The sequence below is a fragment of the Crocodylus siamensis genome, chromosome 2 (assembly GCF_052110815.1).
Source record: "Crocodylus siamensis isolate JL-2025a chromosome 2, ASM5211081v1, whole genome shotgun sequence".
Lineage (NCBI taxonomy): Eukaryota > Metazoa > Chordata > Crocodylia > Crocodylidae > Crocodylus > Crocodylus siamensis.
This window is the reverse complement of record NC_143396.1, coordinates 229,894,329-229,906,638: the sequence shown is the minus strand read 5'-3', so window position 1 is coordinate 229,906,638 and position 12,310 is coordinate 229,894,329. Positions and strand designations below refer to the sequence as shown.

The 12,310-nt window shown below is 49.0% G+C and overlaps 2 protein-coding genes across 3 annotated transcripts in view; one reads left to right on the top strand and one right to left on the bottom strand.

Moving 5' to 3' along the window:
* ZNF106 (zinc finger protein 106) overlaps positions 1–7,661 on the bottom strand; it is a 65,166-nt gene extending 57,505 nt beyond the window's left edge. Inside the window, exon 1 of one of the 2 annotated variants that reach the window (XM_090033347.1) lies at positions 7,521–7,661. The gene's annotated coding sequence lies outside the window, so the exon portion shown is untranslated. The remainder of the gene's footprint in view (positions 1–7,520) is intronic. The other variant, XM_090033346.1, reaches the window with a different exon arrangement.
* A 789-nt stretch (positions 7,662–8,450) lies between these two features.
* Positions 8,451–12,310, top strand: part of SNAP23 (synaptosome associated protein 23) — a 28,794-nt gene continuing 24,934 nt past the window's right edge. Inside the window, exon 1 of the mRNA XM_090033344.1 lies at positions 8,451–8,599. The gene's annotated coding sequence lies outside the window, so the exon portion shown is untranslated. The remainder of the gene's footprint in view (positions 8,600–12,310) is intronic.

The following is a 12,310-nucleotide window of genomic DNA, read 5'->3' as shown; positions in this document are numbered from 1 at the left end:
ATCTCTCAGCCAGAGCTCTTAGGCATCCAGATTTAGTAAACAGCATGGGTGAGAGGAAAGGCCCAAAATCTATTTCCAACTCAGCCACTGACAGACTTGGAAAAGTTTGTATTTCTTCGCTGTATAAACTTCCCTTCTCTGTGCTTAGTCTTCTCCCATTTACCCCAATGAAATTTTAAGAGACTCAACTTTGTGAAGTACTTTGCAACCATTAGAAAAGTACAATAAAATTCAAGGTGTTTGCTTAGTGATTACATAATAGAACCTTTTAGATCTTGAATACAAACCCTAAATACAATACAAGCCCATTTTACTCAGAGCAGAACTTTAGCCAAGACACTTGACCAACTCTGTACCTGAACCAGTCCAAAGTACTTGAAATAAAAAAAGCAGGCTCTGACTACTCCAGCACAAGCAGAGCTTTCTGTGTATATATGCCAAAATGTTTTAAGAAGGTAAAAAGAAATACATGATACATTTTAAATTCTGAAAAGCCTCCTGGCACAAGCAGGTTCAACAAGTTTTGCCTTGGATACTGCCAGCCTTCTGAATGGTTTTAGATCCCATAAAAAGCAAAACTCTATGTGAAAATGGAAATAGTGTAGATCAGCCATGGCAAACAGCAAGACAAGACGCATGTTTTGCAAGTAGTATGTAGGAAGCCTGTATACTTCAATGGCAAAAGTGCCTGCTTTGTTCTATAGACCTTTAAAAAAAAAAGAGGTTTCCAGATTTTAGGAAATTAATGTGCCCAAACTATGGGAACATGGGTATATTTTAACTACATTTAAGGTAAACTTAATTGTAACAGAGTGGCTCCAATGTGCCTGTGGCTACAAGTTAGTGATACTGTGCATAAATAATACATGCAAACTACAGTCAACTCCAGTAAATTCATTATGCAAAGTGTTTGGAAAACATTTCTAGACAATAAAAATAGTCTACAGAGAAAATATGAGGCATTAAACTACTTCCTGGCACAACATTCATTAGCCCACGGCTATTACTCAGATGTCCAACCCTACCGGATAGCATACATAAAAAATGTATGGCAGGGCTAAATTTGCTGCAGATCAATGGCGGGACATTCTGACTATATAAAGCCACAGCTGAAGCAGAGCATGTGAACTGCCCAACATTCCAGCTGCTTGGAAATCCTCAGGACTCCTCAAACAGATCTTTGGTTCGAGCCCCACATAAGGACATCAGACTTTTTGGACAGGCCTAACAGTACTGTATGTGCTACTGCTTGAGAAATTTGGGAACCTAGAAGTTAATCCAGGCAGACTACATAGAAGAGATACTGTTCTCAGCTTGTTATGGGGCAGAGCTTCTTTTGTTTTAGCAGCAGTCTCCTCTGCCTTCTCAATAACTGATCACACTAGGGTCCAATGGAAGCAATTCCCAGCTGGAAGCAATTGCAGCAACTGTAACAATTACAAATGCAGCAAAACAAAATGGAAAGGACAGAACTGCATGGAAGAAATAGATCATTCATTATCCAGGATCCTGGTATATATATCAAGAAAACACTGTGTTCGACTGATACCATATATCAGTCGAACACGATGTTTTCTTGATATATTTACAATTTTAAAGCAATTTGGAAGCCTACCAGTGCTTCAACCACTATAATAAAATAAATTCTAAATACCTATAAATTTTGGTGTTTGATTTTGGGTTTTTTATCATGGAAAAAAATCAGAGCTCCCCTTGCCCCCTTCACTCACCAGGATGCAGATCCAGGTCCCTCACTCCCAAGCCACAGCTCCTCACACACTCCCACCCCCCTCCCCCAAGACCTCACTAGTGCCCCTCACTGCCCACCACTCACAGCCCCCCGGCCCTGCTGGTGCCCCTCAGCCCTGACCCACAGTCCCCTGGGATCAGGGACCCAGGTCTGCACCCCCCTGCCCCCCCACAGCAGCACCTGAGCCCTGGCTGCCGCCTGCAGGAGGCAGAAGCTCCTGCAGTGGAGCAGAACATGGAGCCTGGCTTCCCCCCCACTGCTGCCTGCTCACTGCACGTTCAGGCAGGGGGTGGGACTGGGTCCCTGCCACTGTGCACACTCCTGGGGGGATCCATGCCCCCCAGATCTCTGTGCAGGGTTGGGGGCGGGTAGGTGCAGACTCCCTGCCCTGCTGCCCTCCCCTGGGCCTCTGCAGCCCAATGTGTACAACCCAGAGCTGTAGAGCAGATCAGGCAGGCAATGCAGAGCAAACCAGGTCTGGGCTGTGCCTGGGTTTTGGCTGATCAGCTCCAACAGGGATGAATCTCGAGCAGGCATGGGGCAGTTTCATAGTGCATGAGGGCTCCAGGCTGTTGTGGGGCAGGTGCAAAATGGCTCGAGCGGCATGTGCAGGGGCTCCTATGCACACCCCACCATATCCGCAAGCCCCACAACCACACCCCACAAACACTGCATCCACCCACATCCTTCCCACCCCTCCCCGCACCCCTGAGGGGAGTCCCGTGCTCTGCAACACTCACACCCCACCACACACACATGCAACCACAGCCCCCACCATGATCAAGTCTCCGCCCTACCGGAGCACAGCCACCGGGAAGAGGCTGGAGCAGCCCCTGCCCCAAGCAAGCAGCAGCAGCCCACCCTTGCCCTGTGCACAATTCCAGGGAAACACATGCCCCCCATGCCTCCCCCGGCAGTGCGGACAACAGTAGGAGCCACTTTCCCTTCTGCTCACCCCCAGATGACAAGCCAGATCAGTCCCATGCCCCATCCTGCCCTGGCTGGAGCACCTGCTCCTGCCTCAGCCCCACTGGGGGCCTCGATCTGCCCTCTCATACCTCTTCCCCACCAACAAATTCACCAATCAGAGGCTGCACTCCTGGCCCCATGCATGCTGTGGCTGCACGCATGCATGTGACATTTATCGGCAACATTATCAGCCACATTAGCCAAAAAAGCCCAGGTGCCAATAATGTCAACTTTCCTTATAGTTTCATAGTTGGTAGGGTCAGAGGGACGTGAGCAGATCATCAAGTACGACCCCCTGCAATGTGCAGGAAAGAATGCTGGGGTCAAACAACCCCAGCAAGGTGTCTATCTAGCCTCCTTTTGAAGACCCCCGGGGTAGGAGTGAGCACCACTTCCCTTGGAAATCGGTTCCAGCTCCTAGCCGTCCTGACTATGAAGTAGTGTAGCTCAGGGGAAGGCAATTATTTCAGCCAGAGGACTGCTTAATGAGTTTTGGTGAGCTGTTGAGGGCTGCATGGATAGCACCACGCCTTGACAGTTGCCCTGCCCCCGGTCACCATGTTGAGACAGGATGTCCTGCCCTCTAATCTCTGACCTTCACCACCAGAAGTCCTCCCCTTGTCCTCTGGAAATACTTTTTTTTTTTTTTTTTTTTGGAGGGGGGGAGGAAAAGGACAGGGGCCTACCATCTTGGAACCAGAAAAAAAAGGGAAAACAAATCATATACTAAAACTCAAATGCCTACTATAACATACTTTAAATTTATTTAAAAAAAAAAAAAAACTGTCATGATTTGCATGGCCAGTTGATTAAGGGAAGTTGAGTCCAGATCCTAGCCGCCCTGACCATGAAGTAACACCTCTTGACATCTAGCCTGAATCTACCCTCTGTCAGCTTGTGACCGTTATTCCTAGTCACTCCTGGTAGTGCTCAGGGGAACAGGGATGCCCCCAATGCTTGCTGGACCCCTCTGACTAGTTTGTAACAGACCACTAGATCCCCCCTCAGCCTTCTCTTGTGGAGGCTGAACAGGTTCAGGTCCCGTAGCCTCTCCTCGTAGGGCCTGCCCTGCTGCCCCCGATCATGCGAGTGGCCCTCCTCTAGACCCTCTCCATGTTGTCCACATCCTTCTTGAAGTGTGACGCCCAGAAATGGACACAGTACTCCAGTTGCGGCCTGACCAGTGCCACAGAGGGGGAGTATCACCTCCTTGGATCTCCTTGAGATGCATCTGTGGATGCATGACAGGGTGTGGCTGGCCTTCCTGACAGCAATCCCCACACTGCCAGCCCATGTTCACCTTGGCAACAATGATGACTCCAAGATCCTTTTCTGCCTCTGTACTGACAAGAAGGGAGTTCCCCAGCCTGTAAGTATGGTGCCGGTTCTTCCTCCCCAGGTACAGCACCTTGTACTTGTCAGTGTTGAATCCCATCCTATTCTCATCTGCCCACCCCGTAACCTGTCTAGGTCTAATTGCAGCCTATTCCTCCCTTCTAGCGTGCCCACATCCCCCCACATCTTAGTGTCATCTGCGAATTTGAACAGGGTGCTTTTTACCCCCTCGTCCAATTCACTGATGAAGATGTTGAACAGTGCGGGCCTGAGGACCGAGCCTGCAGAACCCCACTGCCCACATCCCTCCAGGTCGAAAATGACCCGTCCGCTACCACTCTCTGGGTGCGACCCTCCAGCCAGTTGACTGTGTGGGTGTTGACACCACAGTCCCCCAGTTTCTTAATGAGAACAGGATGAGAGACGGTGTTGAAGGCCTTCCGAAAGTCCAGGAAGACTATGTCCACTGCTACCCCTACATCTAAGGATTTGGTGACCTGGTCATAGAAGCTCACCAAGTTGGTCTGACAGGACCTGCCTCTAATGAACCCACATTGGTTGCCTCTAAGCATAACCTTCCCTGCTGGCCCTAGTGGACATGTGCCAGAATAATTCTCTCAAAAAGCTTACCTAGTTAGTAAGCTGGGTCTATAGTTTCCCAAGTCCTCCTTCTTACCCTTTTTGAATATGGGAACCACAACGGCCCTCTTCCAGTCCCATGGCACCACACCAGAGCACCACAAGTGCTCGTACAGCCATGCCACGGGTCCCACAATGACCTCAGCTAATTCCCTCAGTACTCTGGGGTAGAGATGGTCCAGACCAGCTGATTTGAATACATCCAGTCCCTCCAGAAGCTCCCTAACTAGTTCTTCACTAACCCTTGGCCTAGGTGCGCCTCTCCCGGGGTCTGATGGGGGCCCAGAAGGGGGGTGGCTGTTCTGGTCCCTGCTCAGAAAAATGGAGGCAAAGAAATTGTTTAATATGTTAGCTTTGTTGTCTGGTGTGACGACCAAATTTCCTAGCATGTCCTGCCTGGGCCCCACGTTACCCGGTACCTTCTTTTTGCCCCCTATGTACTTAAAGGACTTCTTGTTGTCCTTGATCCGGGAAGCTGGTCCCAGTTCCATCTCCGCCTTGGCCTTCCTGACTGCCCCCCTGCATCCCCCGAGCAAGCACAGTATAATCCTCCCTGGTGATGGCTCCTCCCTTCCATTGGGTATATGCCTCCCTTATAGCCAACAAAAACTCTATGAAGGAGTAAATATATAAGGTACCACCTTGTCCTGCATTCAAATGAAAGTTAAGTACATTCAGAAGCACCCTGATGAATTGGGGCCTAAAGGGACTATTTCCTCCTCACTTTGTAAAGACAATAGCTAGCCAACTTTGTCTCATACCTGCTATCTCTGCAGTGGTTTCCTGCTTTAATAAAGGTCCCAGCTTCTTATGTTTTCAAAAATGAGTCTCTATGATTTTCTCTTAACTGGACTGAAGAATATTTTAATTACTTGTATAGATGGGGCACAGTAACTTTTCAATACCAAGAAAAGAACAAAAAGGTAAAGGATGATAGTAGTCTAATGAGGCACATGATAGCTATCTGGTGTCTCTTCCACTTTATCTGAAAAATAGGCTCTCATCTATGGTAGTAGTCTTTTCAGCATCAGTTTGAAAGGATAAAAGAAAAAAAATGTCATCACCTGTAGCTACAAATAGTTATGTAGTTCAGCATGATCTTGTATATTAGCAAAAATACACATTCCACCTGTAACGTGTTTTAAATAAAACGTGCATTTTTGTAATCTATATATTCTTCTATAGCTTTCAATAACTAGGTCCTAAGCAAGGCAACAGGCAAGCAAGGAAAAAACGTCTGCATCACCCCCTGGTGGCAAATCCATTGCAGAAACATGCAACCACTTAAGGATTAAAGGAATCTTAATTAACTCAAATATGCCCCACCCCCAAGTCCCAATCCTGCAGAGACAAACTTTTAATAAAAAATAAGGCCAGTTTAAGTCTATTTACCTACTCTGTAGGAATGCTGGAAGAATTTACATTTGTAAACAGGTTAAACATAAGAAACGCTAAATATTATTCTATTATTCTAAGTACTGCAGAAATCAAGGCACAGGTTGATGGCACCTCCTACACACATGTTGCTTTATAAGTGAAATAGGAACTATGAAGTTAAACAGTATTCTGGAAGCTGCAGGACAGACCTACGATTTAACAATACTGTACATATGGAAGGGGAAGAGATGATGCTAAAGCTGTTGCCTTTCACACTTCTTACCAGTACCAAAAGCTAATAATCAAATAGGCTATGGAGAATAAATTACCACCTCATCTGTTGCAGCCAATTTCTCCCTACATAAAGCACTCGAGGGCCTGGGCAGCAGCAGCATATCACAGTTAGGGCTAGGGACCAGGCAAAATTAGCACCCCAGCAGTGTTAAGTTTTGTGGACAGAGAATAATCAGGTGGCAGTTAAACTGAACACAAAACTGTTTTAAGTAAAGAACGGTACAAGACAATGACAGCAAATACAGAAACCAGTCCCAAAACGCTCTTACACAAATACAAAACTTAGTCTATATGAGTAGGTCTATGGATGTCAACACAACTGTACTCACATACTGGAGTTACTCCAGTGCTCCACTGTTTGCAGGATAGGACTCTAAAATTCATTAGTGCACTCAGTTATCTTGGTAGCTAGATGGTCATTTGAAAGAAGCAATGAACGGAGAAATAATAGACCTGACTAGTAAGGGAGGTCCAAGAATAACCCCAGAAACACCTTCCCAACATAACATATCATTCCTCTATATTTGTTTCCTTTGATAGGCTACTCAGAACACATCCGCACCTTGAAACCTGCAAACTTAGTTTACACCTTCTCTGGAAAGCATGAGGAAGTGCTTGCTGCATGTAACATTACCATTTAAACTAACATTTGCATCAGAGCAGGTCTCATTCTTGTTTTCTGTGGCATGTGCTTTTTTAAGATGTTGGCATCACAAAGTACAGCTATAGCCGTGATGGCCTAGACCAGTGAAGGACAACTTTCTGGCAGGCATGCCACAGATAAGTCTTGCATCTTTCCCAAGTGCTGCTCCAATCCCCTCCTATGCCCAACCCACTGCTCCACTCCCTGTCCGATCTGCTGCTCTGCCTTCTGCTCTCCTCACCCTGTGCTCCCTGCCTGGCTCGCAGCTCCGCTCCCGCACACCTGGTGCGGTGTTGCCTGTGGCCCCCCAGTGACCCGCGTGCCACAGCGACCACCCCTGCCCCAGAGAAAAAGCGAGGTGAGGCATGCAGGCAGGGAGGGCCGCCGGGTACGAAGCTTCCTCAGGGAGCGCTGGGGCAGGCGCCCCGTGAAGCCAAAGCCCCCTGTTTCCCCGGGACGGAGCCCAGCCGAACTCCGCGCCCACAGCCTCGACCCCAGTCCCTTCAGACTCACAGGCTGCGTCCTCCTCGTCCCACGGCAGAGCGGCGGCCCAGGCCGCCATCACCCGGCGCGGCCGGAGCAGGCGCCCAACCACCGCCGCCCCCCAACCGGCGTCTCCCTGCCGCACGGTGGCGGCGCCGACCCGAAAGGGAACCGCGGCGCGGCGCGAGGTGAGGCCTCCATTCTCTCAGCCAATCGGCCGCGGCGGCAGCGCTCTGCCTGCCGGGAGACCCCAGCGCCCGCTGGGAACTGTAGTCCTAGCGACAGGCAGTGCGCCTGATCGGGGCCGGCCAGGAGGCGGGGGTGTCCCGCCCAGAGGGCGTCACCGCTAGTAAGCAGGTCTCCGGGACAACGCGCCCAGGGCAGCTCCGGGTGGGGCTGCTTCAGCTGCGCCACGTGCAGCAAAGCCTGCGCGAAAAGGGAGGAAGGAAAAGAAGAGGTGTTACAGGAGTAACCGGGGACATATCCTCATGGCACGAGCCGTCGAGCTCCTCTCGGGGGTGGGAACTCAAGTCGTTCAGCTCCGATCAGGTTCTCCTTGTGCGGGACCTGTGAAACGCCACGAGACCATCCCCGCCTGCGGGCAGCCGGCTGACTGGAGCAATGGTGCCTTACTCTGGGGAGCATTGGGAAGGATTCGAGGGCCGGCAGGGAGGGGCCGCAGGAGCCGCGCACAGCTGAGGGGCGCTCCCGAAAGCGACTGGCGGGCGGTTTCCCAGGTCGCGCGCTCCTCGCAGCCCGCCGGGGAGGCGAGGACTGAGGAAAGCTGGGCGAGGGAGCCTCGGGACACACACAAAAGCCTTCCAGAAAACGTCCTGATGCAGCGTAGAACCGTGCGTTACAGACCAGGCAAAGCAGCAAGTCAAGCAGCTAGGGCGCATGTGCAGAGGGCTGGCCGCTATATCGATAGGCCCCGCCCAGGATGGTGCCCCTCCTTGTCCGCCATGTTGAGTGTGGCTCCTCCAAGTGGGCGGGGTTTCCGCTTCCGGCGGTGGCGGTCCACGGCTCGGTGCGGCGGGCGATGCGTTGTTAAAGCGGTTGCAGCGGGGGTGCTTTCACTTGCGGCTCACTCTCGAGAGCGGTAGTGGCAGGTGAGAGGTGCTTGTCCTCGGTGGGGCCGGGGCTTGTCTTCCCGCCCGCTCCGCCGGGGGAGGCGGCGGCGGCGGCTCGCGCTGCCCCGGGCGAGCGACAGCTTCTGGGCTTGGGCGGGGGTGGGTTGCGGTTCCGCCGGTCCCTGCTGCGGTGCTCTTGCGCGGGCTGTGAATGGCCCGAGCTATCCCGGTGCCCATGCGGGCTGCTGGACCCCGCGGCGCACCCCCCACCCCGTATCGTTGCCGAAGCTGAGCGGCCGCCTGTGCCTCCGCCGCGGCGGAAGCGCTGCTGCGCCCGCGCCTGCCTCCTCCGCGGCCACAAGAGAGGGGCTGCCGGGTCCCCCCGGGTGTCTCTGGCGCTGCCTTCGGAAGCAGGCTCCAGGGGACGTGATACTGTCCCAAGCAGGCTTGGGATTCCTGGTGTTTCTCTCGACGCTCTTGAGCAGCAGTTCCCAAACTTTTTGTTGTTGTTGTTTTCAAACACTAATGGCCGGTGCCTCTCATTCCATCTCCGTGTGTGGGCACAGCCAACCCTAGAGGGGTGCGGGGCTTGGGGCAAATCAGCCTCGGTGGGGCTGTTGGACCCGTGCAAAGGTAGGGCACAGCAGTGCTGCAGCAATTAAATTTTTGGTGTCAGGGTCAAGCAAATCTAGAGCACCTGGGACAAGCAGCAGTTCACCAGATGAGGAGTTGGGGGTGGGGGGTATTGAGTGGCCAGATGCTTCTTCTGGGGCAGGGGACTAAGCTACCAGCTCCAGGTAGGCCCTATGGGAGAGGGGTGTGGCAGCTCTGCAGAGCCCCCCAAAGCATGGGGCTCAGGGTGGCTGTCCTGATTTGCCCTGCCCAAGGGATGGCTCAATGTGGGGTATGGTGGGAAGTGTAAAGGGCTGTCTGGAAACCCTCCATGCCTCACAAGCTGGAGCTCTGCCAGCCTGCAAGGGAAAAGCCACAGTTTCCTATTCCTTTTTTTTTTTTTTCTTTTAAAGGACAATCCAATCCAATTTTTGAATTTGTTGATGACCCTTTCATATTCTTGTGACTCTGGTTGAGAAATGCTGCTCTTGAGGACCAAGCATCTCCTTAGAAAGGCTCAGGACCAAGGGAGAGGGCCTGCTGTAGGGCCCCCTTGCGCTGAGGCAGCTCTTTGGCCTGAGGTATTCTTCAACAGGGGCTGGCAAGTGGTGCACAAAGACATTCTTAATGGAGTTCTTTTGTTTCTAAATTGGAGCACCATGAGTGAGGGTCTTCACCGGTGCGTTTTGAGACAGCAACAGCAGCTAGCAACATGTGTAAAGTCCTTGTGTAATGATTGGATACCAGCCAACTGGGAGAGGACTCTTGACCCAAGTCGTAGGCTTTCCCAGCAACAGACCTTGACTGATGGACACATGTGAAGCTGAGCACACTAATGTGCTACCTGGAAGAGATGCCATTACCAGTGCCTATTCTTCAAGCTCTCTCCTCTGTGCAGTGTGTTCAGGAAACTGATAAGCAAAGCCTGTGGGGGTGCAGAGTAGTTTCTTTGTGTGTTTTTTCCGTATCAGCTGTCCTATCCGTTTAGATAAGGGACAATAGCTGGCATGGGGGAAGGGATTCTAACACCTCGAATTTCCCATATGAATATAAGCAGAAGACTGAGGTTTTTCTAACAAAAGCAGAATTATTCTAACTTCAGTTCATACAGGAGTTGAGCCTCCTGCTCATGTGTACTGGTCATGAAAGACCAAGGCCTAGGCCCTCTGTTGTCAACTGCAAATAAGTGATTGAACTTGTAGTAATACTTGGCATTTTTAACTTCAAATCTATCCAGACATCAGTTTGCTGATTCACTATGCATTTCTTTGAGGAAGGGTTCTTTGCTGGAAGGGAAACTGATACATGAGTAGTTATGGCACACCTGAGGCCATAACTTGCTGGGTTTTTTTTACCGTTTGGGAAGCCCCAGCTTCCACTCTGTGACTAGAGCAATTGGATTGTGTTGGTTTTCTATTTCCTGTCCTTATTTTCTAATGGGAACCCTTTTCTATTACACAGGCTGGTTCTATCAGTCATACCTGTAGGCACACCCATCAGGAGGTATTGTTTAGACTAGTGGTTCTCATCCTCTTTGTACCAGGAATCATTTGTAAACATTGATGGCCAAGCGCCAGGCATGTTGTGTGGGGCAGGGCAGGTTGTGTGGGGAGCATGGGCATCGGGCTGGAACTCTGCAAGGGAAAACCCAAGGTTTCCCACATTTTTTTCTCTTTTAAGGGAATCCATTTTTAAGGTTTTTGTTCTTGATCTTTTTGTGTATTCTTGTAACCAACAGATCAAGAGACAGTAGTTTAGACTTTGGTTTTAGGTGCTTGTTTCCTTCCCCTTTTCCTTACTTCCTGGTGCTTTCATAGAATTTTGCTGGAAATCAACGAGTTAGTCTCTCGAAGAACCTTATTTACTCTTTCAAAAATTGTTCATCAGATATTAAACAAAAGTTTCATTTAAGCCGGTCGACTATACAGTAATTCCATGCACACTTTTAAATGTGTTGGTAAGCCCTTCCTTTCTTTCCCAGAATCAGGAGAGAAATCTTGCTTACTTCTGTTGTCAGAGTACAGCAACTTTGGACTTCTGAAATTTTTCTCTGTCTAGATGTATAGTTGATGCCTTTGAAAAGGACAGTTGGTTGAATGAGCTTATTTCTGTTTTGAGAATTTCTTAGTGTTCTAGCTCCTTTGGCAATTCCTCACAGTCGAGGATCATTGCCTTCTGTGATTCTTACCTGTCCTAAAGTTAGCATTATAACTAGTATGAAACCCTTGACTGCTTTTTACAAGCTTTAAGACGGTTTGTTCCAGCTGTAAGTGACATGGCCAGTACATTATTTCTTTTGAATTTTGTTTTTAACTTGATCATCAATAGAAGTATGGGATCTTAATACTTACTCATTTGAGCATCCATCTGAAAGTACAGACACCAGACTTAAGCAGTATTTTAGCAATGAGCTCATCTAATACTGTATGAAGAGGTATTACCTCATTTCTATTTCTATCTGACATCAATCGGGGAAATAACTAAGTAGTTCCTGGTGCACAGGAAACTTTTAACCAGAAAATAGTCATAAAACTGCCATTATCTGAAATGTACGTGAGACATCTGACCAGTTGCAGGTTGCCATAACCTTTCAAAGCTAGGACTGTCTAGGAATCTGGTACCACAGAGTAACCAAAAAGCACCATAAGATTGTGGCTTGAGTATAAATACCTCTTAATAGTAGGGAATATTTATATAAAAAGCTAGTTCCCTGAAGTGTTTCCTTTTTATATATAACTCTAATTCTGGGTTGTGACAAGTTTTTTTTATATAGCTGCTCATTCTGATTTTTGTTTGGATAAATATTAACCAATATGGCTTTCCTTGGATAGAAACTTATTTTCTGTTAAGAGGGGAAAGGCAGTACTTGGACAGGAAGTTAGGAAGAGCCTTTTTTCCTTGAAGACTTAAACATCTGTTTTAGTGTTTTAAAAAAAAAAATTTGAAGAATGAGCCAACTTTTTATTAGGTAATTTATGAGGATGAGTCATTAAAGATGTAAAAACTTCTCTCATAGTGAGTTTTAATAGTGGTAAACTATGTGCCCTTAGAATTTTTGCTTGTCAAGGTTGATCAAGTAACTTCCTTAATTTTATAATTTTCTAAATTGAGCAGATTTGGATTTATATTTGGTTTCCT